Source organism: Panicum virgatum, chromosome 3K (genome assembly GCF_016808335.1).
Source record: "Panicum virgatum strain AP13 chromosome 3K, P.virgatum_v5, whole genome shotgun sequence".
In the NCBI taxonomy this organism is placed as follows: domain Eukaryota; kingdom Viridiplantae; phylum Streptophyta; class Magnoliopsida; order Poales; family Poaceae; genus Panicum; species Panicum virgatum.
In genome coordinates this window covers 52,902,594-52,918,139 of record NC_053138.1, presented here as the reverse complement: position 1 = coordinate 52,918,139, position 15,546 = coordinate 52,902,594, and positions in this window count along the sequence as shown.

The following is a 15,546-nucleotide window of genomic DNA, read 5'->3' as shown; positions in this document are numbered from 1 at the left end:
CAAGGCAACTTGATTATCTTCACAAAGTAAGTTTTAGTTAGTTCACATAGCATGTAAATCATGGTTTGCTAAGAATTTAGTAACTCAATACACATCCAGCATTTAGATTCAGAAAAATTACTTCAAATAGGAAGTATAGAGAGCAATCTATCCTGTAAATTTCATACCATTACATGCAGCCAATTATTCAGAATAAAACATTTACTCAGACAACACCTAGAACAATATTAAATTCTACAGACTAAACAAGAGCAAATCAGAGGCTATAAATTTAACAGGATATCGATACAGGGCTACTACAGCTACTGTAAATTTTTCAGAATTTATCTATTCTTAAAATAGAAGTAATAATTTTGAAAAAATTAAACCACATATGATAAAACTAGTCAGTACAGAAAGTTATATAATGTTTCTGGATCCTAAATTTTACAAACATGAACATATGGCCAAAATTGAGTTCCAAAAATATTCTCAGATTTGTCTAAGCAAGGAAACTATTTATTACAATTAAAGCCTACTTAACAAACATTAAATCAAAGATATAGTTAAACAGATCTAAAATTTCCCAAACATTTTCAATAGCAAGGTTTTAGTGGCCTACATGCACGGAAAAAGTTTCAGACACAGAACTTTAATATTTCTACCAGCATAAATACATTAGCAAAACTAGTAGATATAGGAATCTTGAAACTTTGACCTAGTTAATGATTTCAAAAATTATTCAAATTTTTACCAGGTACTAGTAACACTGCAAGACACATTCTAGCAAAAAATTACATGAAGTTACTGAGTACAACTCCTAGAAAAATTAAAGCCTATTTATTATATTCTTTTTTTGGATCAAAATGCAGACCAAAACTGAAGATATGTATGTAACAAAACTTGTAGGTATTGTAACAAGGATTCCAAAACATTTGGATTTGTATTTTTCTGATTTTTCTAAGAATTTTTAGGCATTTTGAAAGTTCACTGATTTGAATTCTCGAGTTCATGTCGTTTTTACACTTGGACCCCTGGAATCAAGTTTCTAAATTACGAATAGGTCCTTCGCCGAGATACAAGAATGGAGCCGCCGTTTCGGCTCGGATTCCGGTGAAGTTCGGCACCGGCGGTGAGGGAAAGGTGGGGGATAACGATGAGGAGCTCGAGCCGCACCTTTTGGTGGCCCTGGCTCGGTGGGAGATGGTCGGAAGGGGCTCGTCGACGGCGAGCAGCGGCGGTCGGCGTAGGGGATCGGCGGCGAGGATGCTCCGGTGGTCGAGGGTGGAAGAGGAGTGGCTGGGGAGTTGCGCGAGAGCGAGGTGGAGCTGAAGGCGGGGTCTGCATGGGCGGAGCGGCCATGGAGAAGCGGGGCGACAGTGAGCTCGAGCTCGCCGGCGTTCGGGTGGACGGTGGCGGCGTTCTGGGGGTTTGGGGCGGGGAACTGGCGAGAGAGCGAGGGAATTGGAATGCGGGGGTTCTCCTGGTGCTGAAGCGCACGAGAGAAGGGGAAACCGGGGCTCTTCCCTGAGCTTACCACGGCGGCGGCGAGGTGGCGGCCGCGGAGCATGACCGGGGTAGCGTGGCGAGGGAAAGGGGGCTCCAATGCGGGTGGAGTGGGGCCAGGGGGTTGCGGGGGTGCCCCGTGTGGTGGTGGGCAGCAGGAGGTGGCCTGCGGCCCTCCCTCGGCGGCGGGCAGTGCCGCTCTGCGTCGGCGGCAGAGGAAGCAGACACGGAGAGAGGAGGATTGGAGGAAGACACAAGCTGGACCTGTTTGCAATTTTAGAAAAGTTTAGGGGTCCTACTGTAAAACAAAAATAACTCCTAAATTAAGGATCAAATGAAAAAGTTCCCAACATGAAAGTTGTTCAACTTTTGAAGATCTACAACTTTGACGTTATGCAAAATTTGATTTGACCAAAGGTTGAAAGGTTATTTTGAAAACATAGAAAGGATTTTGAATTCAATGGACTTTCATCTTTTCCAAAGCAAATTCATCTTAATTTCAGACTGAAAAGTAAATTTTCCTGCCATGTAATGATTACACTAAATTTTACAAAGAAACCCTCCACAAAAGAATTATTCACCCATCTTATTCAAATTAAATTATAGGAAGGTCCTTGCATCAAATCATATTTACACAATTAACCTTATTATTTTTTAAATAATACCCTTGTTCAAGCAATTAAGCACATGATGCATAAAATAAATACAGTTCTACTGTGCAGACACCTAAGGTGTCACACTACGCCAGCTGGAGATCATTGAGGAAGAGCGAGAACAGATTCTGCGCAAGAAAGGGATCAAGTCACAAGTTTGGCGTGCTAAGCCCAGGACTAATAATGGTCAAGATTCTAGATCATCAGCTGCGCCGATTAATATGGTTTTCATAATGCCGAAAGAGTTTATGGCACCAGGCGACGAAGATCATGAACTAGAATTAGAGGAAGCCATGGCACAGTTGAATTTGGAGCCATTGCCAGCAACATTTGAGAAGCCAGAAGATGATAAGAGGCAGCATCTTAAGGCACTGTTCCTGAAGGGATTCGTTGATGGCAAACCTGTTACGAAGATGTTGGTTGATGGAGGTGCAGCTGTGAATATAATGCCCTATGTTATGCTACGCAAGCTTGGGAAGAATCAAGATGATCTGACGAAGACAAATATGATGCTCAAGGATTTAGAAGGAGTCGTGTCTCTTGCTTTGGGGGCATTATGCGTCGATCTCACAATTGGCAGTAAGACCCTTCCCACTACTTTCTTCGTTATTAATGGCAAAGGTTCATACAGTTTACTGTTGGGTCGGGATTGGATACATGCCAATTGTTGTCTTCCATCTACTATGCATCAATGTTTGATTTAGTGGGTTGACGATACTGTTGAAATAGTATCGGCCGATTCGTCATTCAGTGTGGTATCGGCTGAAGCCCATATAGTGAGTTATGATTGGATGAATTGTCTTTCTGGTCAAGCATGGGAGAAGGATTTCTTTCGGATGGCTGATTACGAAGTTACATCAGAAAAGTCAGGAGATTCTTCGGAAGAGTCTTCATCAATGAGGGATATGGCCAATTGTAGTATCGGCCGGATTTTGTAAGTTATAGCCAATACTAGGAAGTGTTGCCTTTAGTGCAAAAAATATGTAAAAGCCGATTCGCAAGTTGGATGCATCGGTTGTAATATGGCCGACACGATATGAGTCGCCCTTAGAGCAATAAATTACAAAGACAGAGTTTCTGGAATTGGATCATGTGTTTGCAATTCCTAGAGATTACAATACATAGAGTGCCTTTATAGTAATCCTAAAGCTTCTCGAATTACTTTTATCGCACGCAGGCGAATTTGATTAATGTTTGCGATCACTTGATTATTATCCTCCGATGAGCTAGAAATCAGCTACAGACTCTTATGGAGTTGATATGCTTGACGAGCGTATTTCTGCTTGTCTTCTTGGAGTTTGGTGATGGCCGATGGAATCTAAGAAAGATCGTGATCTACGATGTCTACTGCTTGGTTTACTCGATTAAGTTCTTGCAGAAGACGATCACGTTCAGCTTTCAATTTGGCTTTGTTCCTCAAGATGCTAGCCTGGGTGTCATTCAGGGACTTGATTTCACCGACGGCCGATTCTGTTAAAGCTTTGAAGTCGTCCCTTTGTTTGATGATTTTTTCCTGCTGAAGACGATCGGCAAGTTGTTTCTGGGCCTTGTTGAATTGTGCACGATGTTTCTCGATGAAGGCTGCAGGAGTTAATGCTTCTTCAATTGATTCTGGAAGCTTGCCCTCCAGTTCTTCTAAAATGGTGCGGATCGGCTGTGCATTCTTGATCAGTTGGCCGATGTCTTGATTTAGGAATTGGAGGGATTCTTGGAGTTTGGCCTTGTTTCATCCGACAATACAACTGGATCGGCCGATGTTGCTTCTTCTCCTTCTTCCTGGGGAGTGGCTCCAATTTGAAAAGAAAACAGACTATTGTCTGGAGATTCTTGTGCCTGACAGGGAGATGTGATTAGGATGGCCGATGAAGGCAAAGGGATGATGAAATCGGCCAAGGGGAAGGTTGCTTACTTGCTTCAGGCATATTTCCTCTATGTTGGAGCCAGCAGGGATGAGGGGCTGCGATGAAGAGCTCGGGATTGTAATGTCCGGTTGGCCCAATAGCGCATGATCGGCAAGCTGAAGGATGATTGTCAGAATATACATAATGTATTTATGAGCAAGCTCTGAAGTCATACATGTATCAATGGAGAATTTAATTTGGATTTCCTGGGAGCCGAAGATGAATGCTGTGCCTGATAAAAATGAAAGGAAAATGATGCCAAATTCAGGATCATGGGAGATTTTAGATACTTACCGAGTAAGAAGAATAATACCTGAACATTTGATGATGTATGAGGAGGGTACTATCTTCTTCTCCTCCAAATTGGTGTTCAGGGGCATCTTAATTATAAAGCAAGGATGTGATCAGCATTCAAATAAAGTGAAGACATGTTGTTCAGGCTTTTACCTTCTGAAGAAGAGGAGGGAAGGTCGATCAGAGTGTCTGTTTGGAGTACTGTTGCTGCTGAAGATTGGCCTGGAGATTTCTTTTTCTTGCGAGATGTTACCTTGGTATAAGATATCTTGCGTTTTCTCCCTGTGGCCACATCTGTCAGAGTTGGAGCACCATAGCCGATATTTGGCTTATCGGCTGGCAAGGCGTAGTTGATCGGCTGCCCACTCCTGCTGATTGTTGGAGGATCGATCATTATCCTGCAAAGAGTAGAAGTCAAAGGCAGCAAGTGAAAGATGTTAAGATGTTTTAGGAGGTAATTTGGCTTGTGCCTTATTCTCGCCTGATTGGTAATTGTTGTCCAGGGCCATGCAATATAGATTGGCCAATTTGCAGAAGATATGCTCTTACCATTCAGACCACCATTGGATGAAAGGGGTAGCAGCAAAAGGTGTAATCTGCCAATCGGCTAGGAGTGTCATGTCTACATCAGGCTCCAGATCTTTCAGCCGACTATAAGAGAGAGCGCTATTGAGAGCTTCTCTGAATTGGACTTTGCCGACAAAGAAAAGAGAGGGTGGCATTTGGCCAAATTCCAATTGCCTGGCTGCCACTGATGGATTATAGAATTTATAACTGTGGATATCTTTACCAGTTGTGAAATTAACTGGCAGTACCCTTGGGGAGATTATTTCCTTCATGATCTTGGTGGCTTCTTCATCAGTTTTCTATGAGTCAAACTGGAACTTGAAGGGATTTTCATACATAACTTTTTCATCTTGATATGGAAACCAGATAGTGTAGATTTCTGGGAACCCAATGTAGAAGGATTTAAAGAAGTCAGTAATGTCAAGGGTTTTAGGATCACTGGCAATCATGATAACTACTTCACCAAATGATGTGCATCGGCGGGTGACGGTTTCTTCTTCTTCAGAGAAGTTTTCTGATGGGAATTCTATCTCTGACAATTCAACTGTCATAGTTTTGTGCATGTACATATGCAGCCACAACTGAATGAACCACCAGGGGCCTCCCAAGTTGGTGATCGGTTGGCTCTTTCTGAGTCTGGATGATAGTTGATGAAGCAGGTGGTAAACTGACCCCAGAAGATATTTGCCGAGAGGGATAGGATTGCCAGTGGCCAGAGTTTCTGCCAGCTTAAGATTAGTATTTGTTGGGCCAACTGTTTTGCCACAGAAGATGAATTTCTCAAGCCACATGTTGAGAAAGGCGGTATGCTCTCTGTCAGATGCTGATCTGGTCTTCATATTCTTGCCGATATATCCTTTCCATCCGCCGATGCTTTTTGTTTCAATCTTGAAAGATGCTTTTTCTAACAAACGGAAGGGTCTATCGGGAGCGTTGATATTCAGGCCAGTGAGCATCACAACATCCATCAGGGTAGGTGTCATTGGCCCATGGTTAAACATGAACGTGTTAACAGCGTCAGACCAAAAATAAGAGGCTGATATGAGCATCGGCTCATTTCTAATCATTTCCGATAAAGATAAGTTCAGACATTGGCTGGTATCATACTATTCCCAATTGGTTCTCTGAGAATTGGCCATCATACGAAACTAATTTCTCCACCCAGGAGTGACACTCGGCCAAGATCTAAAGGCCTGAGACCAATCTGGAGTCATATCGGAGGACTTCAGGGGGATTCTGTTGGTTTCTAGATTAATTGTGCTGGTCGGATCTGGGTTTCCCATAGGGCCTAAATAGATCATGCTGGGTTGGTTCTCTAGCGGAATAATCATATTGCCCCTAAGATTCTGGGAGAAAAGGACGGAAATAAGATGACGCGACTGAAGAAATTAAAAGGGGAATGAAAAGCAAATGCTGCGGGTGAAGAAAGGAGACGTACCTCTGGAATCTCGGAGATGGACGCTATTGCCAGGAGAGTGATTCTTGGACTTGGGTCTTTAAAACCCTAGGAAGCTGCGATGGCGGCGTTAGGTCAGATGTGTTCTTGAGTAAGAGAGAAGGCAGAGGTGCTACAGGAAACGTGCCAGCGGAAGGGAAGATGAAGATATTTATAACTTTTGCTCGAGGGCAAAATGGGGATTCGATACACCGTCTAGTTGGGAGATGAAGATGAATTTGAACGTTGGCGATAACGATTAACAATTAATTTCGGAGCAACAGATCTATTACTCTGAAACTGGGGGGCAAGTGTTGACACTGTTTTTTGACACGTGTCAAGGGAGATGATTTTTGTGAAGGCAAGGTGGCCAATTTGGAAGAAACCAAAAGATGCACAGGGTTGGAATCAGCCGATGGAGTTAGTCCGATGGGCCAGAAGAATATGCTTTGAAGATGCTGATCCGCTAGCTCTGGTATCCGGCCGATGGAGAGTGGCCGATGAAGTCAAGGAAGGAGAAAAGGATCCGGACTCTACGAAAATCTTGATGATTCGGTTGTAATATTTTAAGTAGTTTATCTTTTAGATAGTCTTTTCTTTAGGGTCAAGTAATATTTGCCGTAATCGACTAGGACTTGATAGCGCTAGGCTATATATATATCAGTTGTAAGGGACCGAAAAAACTTGATACACATCCAATACAACAAATTTTACAATTCCTTTGCACTTTTTCGGCGACTTCGCCTTTTCTTTTCTTTTTCGACGAGTTCTTTCAAGTTGATCAAGGACGCCTCACATTCGAGCGACTTGATTTGCTGTTGAGTTTTTGTTTTACCGAGTGTATTTGAGCATTAGCTACTGGGCGCATCGCTGTGGCTTCGTTCAAATCTATTCAAAAGTTATCGAGTTTATCTAGGCTTTGACTTCCGGGCACATCGCTGTCGTCTCATCTAGATTTATTCACCAATTATTGATATCGGCTAGATTTGTAGGTTTTCCAATGCTTTTTGGCCATTATCACATCTAAAAACATACTAGATCGGCTTTAGGTTTTGGAGTAACACTTTTGTTATCTCAAGAGCCGATTTAGATCTGTTTTTAGCTTCACATCATCTAAGTTACACATTCGTAGCTTAGATCTTGTCATACACACACGATCGGCTGTTCAAAGCCGGTTCTGTCGTTTAGTGTATCGGCTGATCCTGCCGATACGCTTGTTTACTACGTGCTTGCATTTAATATCTTTTTGTCGTCTATAGTATCGGCAAAGCTTGCCGATATGCTCATCTGAGAGATATTCGGAATCCCAGCCGATACGCTCTCGAATTTGACTTTGTTTTCTCCTTTGTCAATTACAGGTCAAATTGACTGGCACGCTTGGTTGACTTTCCGTGACTCGGCGAACACTTGCCCTCGGATTCCAGTGTGTTAATTTTTGCGTCAACACATCTTTTGGCACGCCTGGTGGGACCGAAAGCTTCAATATGGTGGACATCACAAATAAATCTGCAGTTAGTGAAGAAAACCAGATTCCTGTTCCTGAAGACAAGCTCAAAGAAGAACAAAAGAAGGAATATGAAGAGCTGGTGGAGAGATTCAAACGTGAATGCCTCGAGTTGTATAGCGTCAACAGATCTGGTGAGGTGATCAAGAAGTTTAATCTTCCATCTTTTCTGCCATTGACAGAGGCTCAACGTGAAAGCAAGATGATAGACACAGTTGGCCAAGTTGTGGCACAAGCCTTCATCAAGAGTGCAACAGTCATGGGCAACACGGTGCACAATGCAGTGGTCAAGACTTTTGCTGAAGGCACGTTACCGGGGTGCATGGGTCCTTGCTATATACAACCAGATCAGATGCAATATACTCCCTTGGAGGTGTCTATGGAAGCAGCCCTGTCGGCTCAAGATAGCTAGGTAGGAACAAGCAACAGTCAAACTCCACCCCAGATGACTACTGCAGCATCGGCGGGTACAGCAGATCCTATCTACTCAACCACGACGCCGATTGCTACAACTGTGCAAGATGGATCTAACTATCGGTGTGTTGATTTTTGCGTCAACAGGTAGGCCGGGTACCCCTCTTAAACCTAGCCCCCCCTTGCGCCTTTCGGTCAGCTACTAACAAGCTAGAGAGATCTAACTAATCAGCCAAGACCAGAGCCATGTAGTTCTTGTGGTTGCGTTGTTTTCCCCGGTGGTTCTCCATGGTTGATTTTAAACAAGTTACTAAAACATTAATATTGTTCCAAAGAATATGTATATAGAAGTTTCATGTCTCCAATAGTAGTGTAGAAACCCAACCCACAACCCGACTAATCAAGGACAAGGCTAATCAAATAAGGATATATAGGTAGTCCCCCCAATATTAATGCATGCAAGCTTAATTAAATTTTATAGGGACAAAAAATGATCAAGGAATATACTTACCTTCCTCAGTCACTTGCTTCTGCTCGAAGTCTTCAAAGTCTTGATCTTGGAAGTGCTCGAACGGCTCCTCATCTATACGTCACGAACACACCAAGCAACTCAAGTACATACAAGCAAATAATAGAAACAAATTAAAACTGTATACCAATCATGGGAAAACAGAGATAAAACACTTAAAAACTAATTCTACACGTTGCAACGATCGCAACGGTACCAAGAACGCTAAAAAAGGAGCTAAAACAGTAAAGATATGCTAAAAACAATGCTGTAGGGACTTGTTTGCAAGAGAAAATATTTAAAACGGTTAAACAGTAAGAAACTAGGGTTAAAAACATTGGGGCTAACATGCAAAAGAGCCATCCCTGGATGGCGGGTTCCATTTTGAAAAAGAACAGGGTGCTTTCTGAAAGATTCTGGGCTAAAACAGAAATACTTTTGAATAACTCAGGACTGCGGGTTAAATTAGGAAGAATTGAAGGGCTTTTCTGCAAAACTGGCAGGGTTGACCGGTGTTGGACTGGGTTGACTGGAACTAGATCTACTCTGGACCGTCGATCTTTGATTAGTCGGCCCTGGGCGCATCAGCCGGCCAGGCGGCGGCGCAGCGCCGGCGGACGGCGGCACTGCCATGCCCGCTCAGGGGCTCACCGGAGCTCACCCAAAACGGGGCTCCGGGCGCCAAAAAAATGCGGGAGGGGGCTCGCGAGCACGGGCGCGACACGGGGTTGCATGCTGGACAGTTTTGAGGACTCGACGGGCGCTGGAGGATGGACGGCGGCGAGGGAAGGCGGCTGCGGGTTTCCGGCGAGATCGGAAACGGGTCATTCCGGAGTGGAATTGGAAGAGAAGCTCACCGAAAAGCTTACCACGATGACCAAAACATTGGAGAGGCTCTCGCGGGGCGAATCGACGGCGGCGAGGGCGAGCTCGGGTGGCGGTGGCGTCATGTGCGTGCGGAAGGCGCGTGGTTAGGGCAAAAGCGACAGGTCCCGTGAGGCAAGGGGGAAAAAGGGCCGCGGATCGGGGCCGACTCGGCCTTGGCGTTCGCGCCAGTGGGCCCAGCATTGGCGAGAGGTGAGTCCGAGCTGGACTCGGCTGAATATGAGGGATGACGGGTGGGGTCGCCCTGTCAGTGAGAGAGAGGAGGAGTAAAAGAAAAAGAGAAGGGGGGAGTGGGTTGGGCCAGTTGGGCCGGAAACAAGGGAAAGAAGGGATTTGGGCCGGCGGAGGAAAAGGAAAAGAATAAAAGGGATATTTCTTTTGCACAAAAAATAAGATAAAGCCGTTGAAAATAGAAGAAAGGCTCAAAAAATTCCAGGAAAATTCTGGGAACTTTAGAAACTCAAGAACAACCATACAAAAATAAAATATGCACCAGCATGTATGCAATAAATCAAATTAGAGCCTAGAGTGAGTTTTCCAAGGTGCTAAAATAATTCTTTTGATACTAGAAAAATTGTGAAACAAACCTAGACTCTTCTAAAGCAAAATTTAGGGTGTTACACAAGGCTCTCGGTAAAGATCCAGCCTTTGCCGAGTGCTTTTTCCATAGCACTCGGCAAAGGCATTCCCAAGCTGCACAGAAACAGCCCTTTGCCGAGTGTTGCACATGGTGAGCCAGCTATTTTTTTTCCTATTTTGATTATTCAGTCACGTATATGGTACCCAACTCAAATAAACATCACAGACATCATATAAACATCACATGCATCATATAGGATGAGTTTTTTCTACACTCGCGTGTAGCTACTCTCATCATCAGTATATCACAGTGTGTATATTCTCATACTCATTTATCACTTTGAGTATGTTCATATACTTATTCTAACATACTTCAAAGGTATATACAAAAAAATTCAAAAGCAATCCTATTTTTAAAATATATATGATTATACCTTATTATCAGTATATAAAATAAGTATGTCCACATACTTTATATATGGTTACATACCTAATGTATATACCATCACAAATATTAAAGTATAATCACATACTCCATGTACATATATACTCTTTGTTGGGTCGGGTACGTAATATATGATGAGATACATATGTGGGAGTAGTTACAAGCGAGTGTAGAATGGAATATGTATATATATAAGCATCACAGGCAGTTCATATAGTCACAGGTAATCCACAAATACAAATAAACTTTAGTATGATTCATCCACAACTACAAGTAGTCCACAAATGCAAATGCATAGTTGTCCATACAAAGCAAGTCCATACAATTATTCCACAACCACAAGTAGTCACTGAGGTGGCCACTGCTATCACAATGACAAATCTGGGTCATGAGGCCCATCATTCATTGCCGCCGATTGATTCTGCATAAAGGAGAAGAGATTGCATGTGTGAGACAAGATTTAAGGTAGGAACATACAAACTAAATTACCAATACTCACAGGAGTCCTACTAGGAGGAGTGGAGCAGGGAATAGCATTGGTGGCAGAAGTTGATCCATCCTCTCGTGAAGACTCTTTGCATCCACTGAAACATCTGCTCCATAATCTGCCGCTCGGCTTCCATCCTCTGGCGGTCGGCCTCCATCCACTATGCTATCTCCTCCCTTAGCCTCCTCTCTTCTTCCAGCTGGGCCTACAATATTTCACCACAATGTTACAATGCGAAGCAAATGTATGTAAAAATCAATGAACGACGAATGAAACTGAACAACTTAGAGTGCCACCATCCAGGACTGTGCAGTGTCCGACCGTGGGCGTATGCCCGAGCTTGAGCTCATGCTCCTCGCTTGAATATGGGAGAGTGTGGGCGTAGTGGCCATGTCAAGCGTGCTGTCCCCAGTCTAGTACCGCTCGACTAAGTTGAGTTTTTGCCGTGTGTGTACAGAAAGACACTCGGCAAATCATATCTTTAATTTGCCAGAGTGTCACTAATGGACACTTGGCAAAGCACTAACGGTTGGTGGGGGGGCACGTGGCGCTATTTGCCATGTGTTTTTCATGTGGCACTCGGCAAAGATATGCTTTGCCAAGTGCCCTATTTCCTGCACTCGGCAAATAGCATTTTTGCCAACTGTCTTTTCTTTGCCGCGAGTGTTTGAGCTGCACTCGGAAAATAGCTTTTTTGCCAAGTGCCCGATGAATTGCTCTGGGCAAAGCTCCAGGCACTCGACAAACAGCTAGTTTCTGGTAGTGCATGCCATTCATTAGTTCATTCATATTAGCTTCACACATTTAATTGATGAACCTACATTACTATCTCCCATCCCAACACATTCAATTGTCACATTTTTTTTTGGATTTTAGAATAAATCTACACAGCCCACTAAATTGTTGAGATCCATCTACATAAACCTCTAAACAATGAAACTGGCCACCGAGATTTTGGAGAGGGGGATGATCAGATACACAAACACACACCAAGTATTGAACTAAAGTGAAGTACTAAAAACTATCCTACCTATCTGGTTATCTACAGATTTGACAGTGCTAAAAAAAGTAGTATTAGTATTGGTTGCTGCTACCGGTGCCATCTGGCCGGTACTAAACGTGGCCCGCACATGTGTATATTCGCAAGTCACAAGAATTTTTCAAGCGTCGCGTGCGCGGCCGTGGTGATTCGAACCCCCGACCTCCAATCTATGACTAGATGAGAGATGCTTTCCTTTTGAAATAAACTATGATATATGACTGGATGAGAGATGCTTTCAAATTTGAACCCGGTATTAAAATAGTTCCGTGCCAACTTTAATACCGGATAAAAAAGTTAACTAGTACTAACGTGCACGATCAAAGCTCAATTTTTTTTAGTAGGGTGAACACCATTCAACAAGCCCTGTACAACTTGTCATTGCAATTGAAGTTCATGGGCCTAGAGCAATGCCAATTTGTGATGTAAACTACTGTATTTCGGATGAGAGGAGCGTTGGGCAGGGGGCTATGATCGGTTGGCCGGGTGCACATAGGGGTGGTAAAGCGCCCAAGATTTTGAACTAGAAAATCTAAGGGCCAGGCCCTAAAAGGATCGGGCTCTAATTTTATATAATTTTGAACTAAATAAATTAAAAAACTTGTTGGACTGTAAAAAGGCCATTAGGGCCATAGCCCATTACCACCCATAGATGCACACGGCGAACGCACGTGGGCTGAATGAAATTGGCGAATAGAGAATTTCATCGAGATACCAGGAAATGAAAGATCAAGACAGCAAAACTTCCGTGACATGGGCAGGAAACTTTTAGTGACAGTGTGTTTATCGGTGGGTCCTTTATATATACCGGTACTAAAGTAGTATGCTGATATCTCTTCACTAGTTCTTTCACATTTGCTTTATTCCTTCATTTAATTGATGAATCTGCATTATTGTGTCCCATCCACCACCTTCTTCAATTGTCACGCTTTATTGAATTTCCTACATCCCACTACTTTCCTTCGCTTGCTATTTATAATATCTTCGCAGGGCTACTATATATATCATATCAAGAAAAACATATATATATATATATATGTGTGTGTGTGTGTCTCCCAAGTTAGATCTCTTCCATCGTAGTGCTAAGTAGGAATGAGAGGACTCGGCTTGTTAACCAGCACTTCATCACTGAGAATTGGCTCATCATACTCTCACTTAACTAGAGTGGATTGATCCACTGCTGGAGAAAGGCACATCAGTGCCGGTCACAGGACGGCTTAGTGCCGGTCCCTGTGGCTGGCACTAAATGGCCGGCACTAACGTGACAGTCATTAGTGCCGGCTACTCTGACCGGCACTAACGTGCGCATGTTAGTGCCGGTCAGAAATACCAGCCGGCACTAACGTGCCCGACCCCTGGCAGCATGGTTAGTGCCGGCTGGTATAACTAGCCGGCACTAAATGTTTTTTCTTCTTTATGTTTCTTTTCTTTTTCGTTATTATACGTATGGCTATGCGTATTTCTACCGTATGTGACTACATAGTCGTACTCTTTGCATTGCACAGTGATATTAGGACAGCATATTACACTAATATTATATATATATTCATCATGTATGGAACACTTAGGAGTTCAAAAGTACTTGAGATATTACAAATTATTAAGCACATCAACTATAGTAATTTATCAGCTTCCCCGTCGTCGGATCTTCTTTGGCGACACTTGTACGGAGATCGCCATGAAATTCGCCCTTAGGATTTATGACTTCATCGAGCAGGAATCCGCATATAGCTTCTTGAATTGCCCTGATCCGAGCCATTTCAATGAGTTCTTCTTTCATCCACCAACACTGTCACATTTTTCGATAAAAACATGAGAATAAAAAATAATGAATTAAAATAATGAGCAGATGTGATTGTGCTCACGTACATTGAATGCCTCCACTGTCATTTGCCCTTTTTCACTTGCAAAAGAGTTGATCCACTCGCATACGTAGTATCCACATAAGTTGTTTCCTTGTTCCTGTCTCCAACACTATGGACAAATGTGGGTTACGATATAGAATTTTTCTGATGTTTATTGCGAATGACATTAATAGCGAGAGTATATTCATACCGGAAAATCAGTCACCCAACTAAGAGGCTCGATTTCACCTATGGGCAAGCCTATGTTTTTGCGGAGGTAGCGACTCCATGCAGTATTTACCACCTCGATGAGATCTTGGTACTTTGATTTATCTTGCCTTAACGAGTCGTACACCAAGACCTTGTGCTCCTCAATCCGAATACAAAGCAATATCCAATGAAAGTTGTGCATATACATACGCATAACCAATTAATGTTGATTATAATAGTTATTAAATAATATTATTAATACGAAGGGATTGAAAAAAAGAGGCTAACAAAGAACGACTCACTGATGGTTGTATGGCAAAAGAATGAAGGGACACATGCTATTCTTACGCAACCCCCTTATATAACTATGACTATTTCTTCAGGCTTTTGCGCTACCGATTTCTCGTGTATAATATCGGGGTCGAAGAACCCAACGTTATGGAAGTTCTTCTTTCGGCAAATTTGTATTTTTAACCTACGGGACACAAGAAAACGGGGATCAGTCAACACACAAGGCTAAAATAATGAAACGAGAGACAATACTTACATGCACCATACACTCATGAGGGACTTGTGAAGGGCATCTTGATGGTATAAATCGTAAAGTGCTGCAAACTCGATATATACATTATCTGCCCCCGCCAGAAATGCTCATCTTTAATCCGAGCTGGGAACACCTCTAATTCATTAGCTTTAGATTGCACGGCATACCATTTGTGTAACTCGGCCATTCTCGTTGGTAGGAATGGTAGCAACTCTGGCCATATCAAAGGTTCACCAAGTACAAACTTTTTCCCGCGTGCATTCTGTAGGGCCTCTCCAAGCAATCGAGCCCTTGTTAGATCAGTTTGCAATATCATCCCAGCCATGGTCAATGGATCTCTTGATTCATCGGGACATTCTTCACACGGCACTATCAACGGAGGGATCGATTGTTTGGACTGCTCTCCGAGCTGGGGAACGGTCTTTGCATTAATCCGCCAATTCTTGGGGTTGCTGTAGCACTTTCTGATATGCCGATCATAATCCGACTCCCTTTCTTTCAACTTGGTGGGCTCTTTAATGAAGTGTTTAATGAAGTGTGCCTTTGCAACCGGATCTATTTCTGGCTTCTTGTTCGCAGCCTCCCTCAGTAGCTTGCGCTTCAGCAAGAAGGTTTGAAACGATTCTTCTGCCTCTTCCTCTTCTGGAGCCTTCGCTTTCTTCTTTCTTTGCTGCTTATGAGATGGCTGGACCAAAGGTACCGTGTATGCCTTCTGTCGCTGACTCTGATTCTGTTGTGCGGCTGGTGATGAT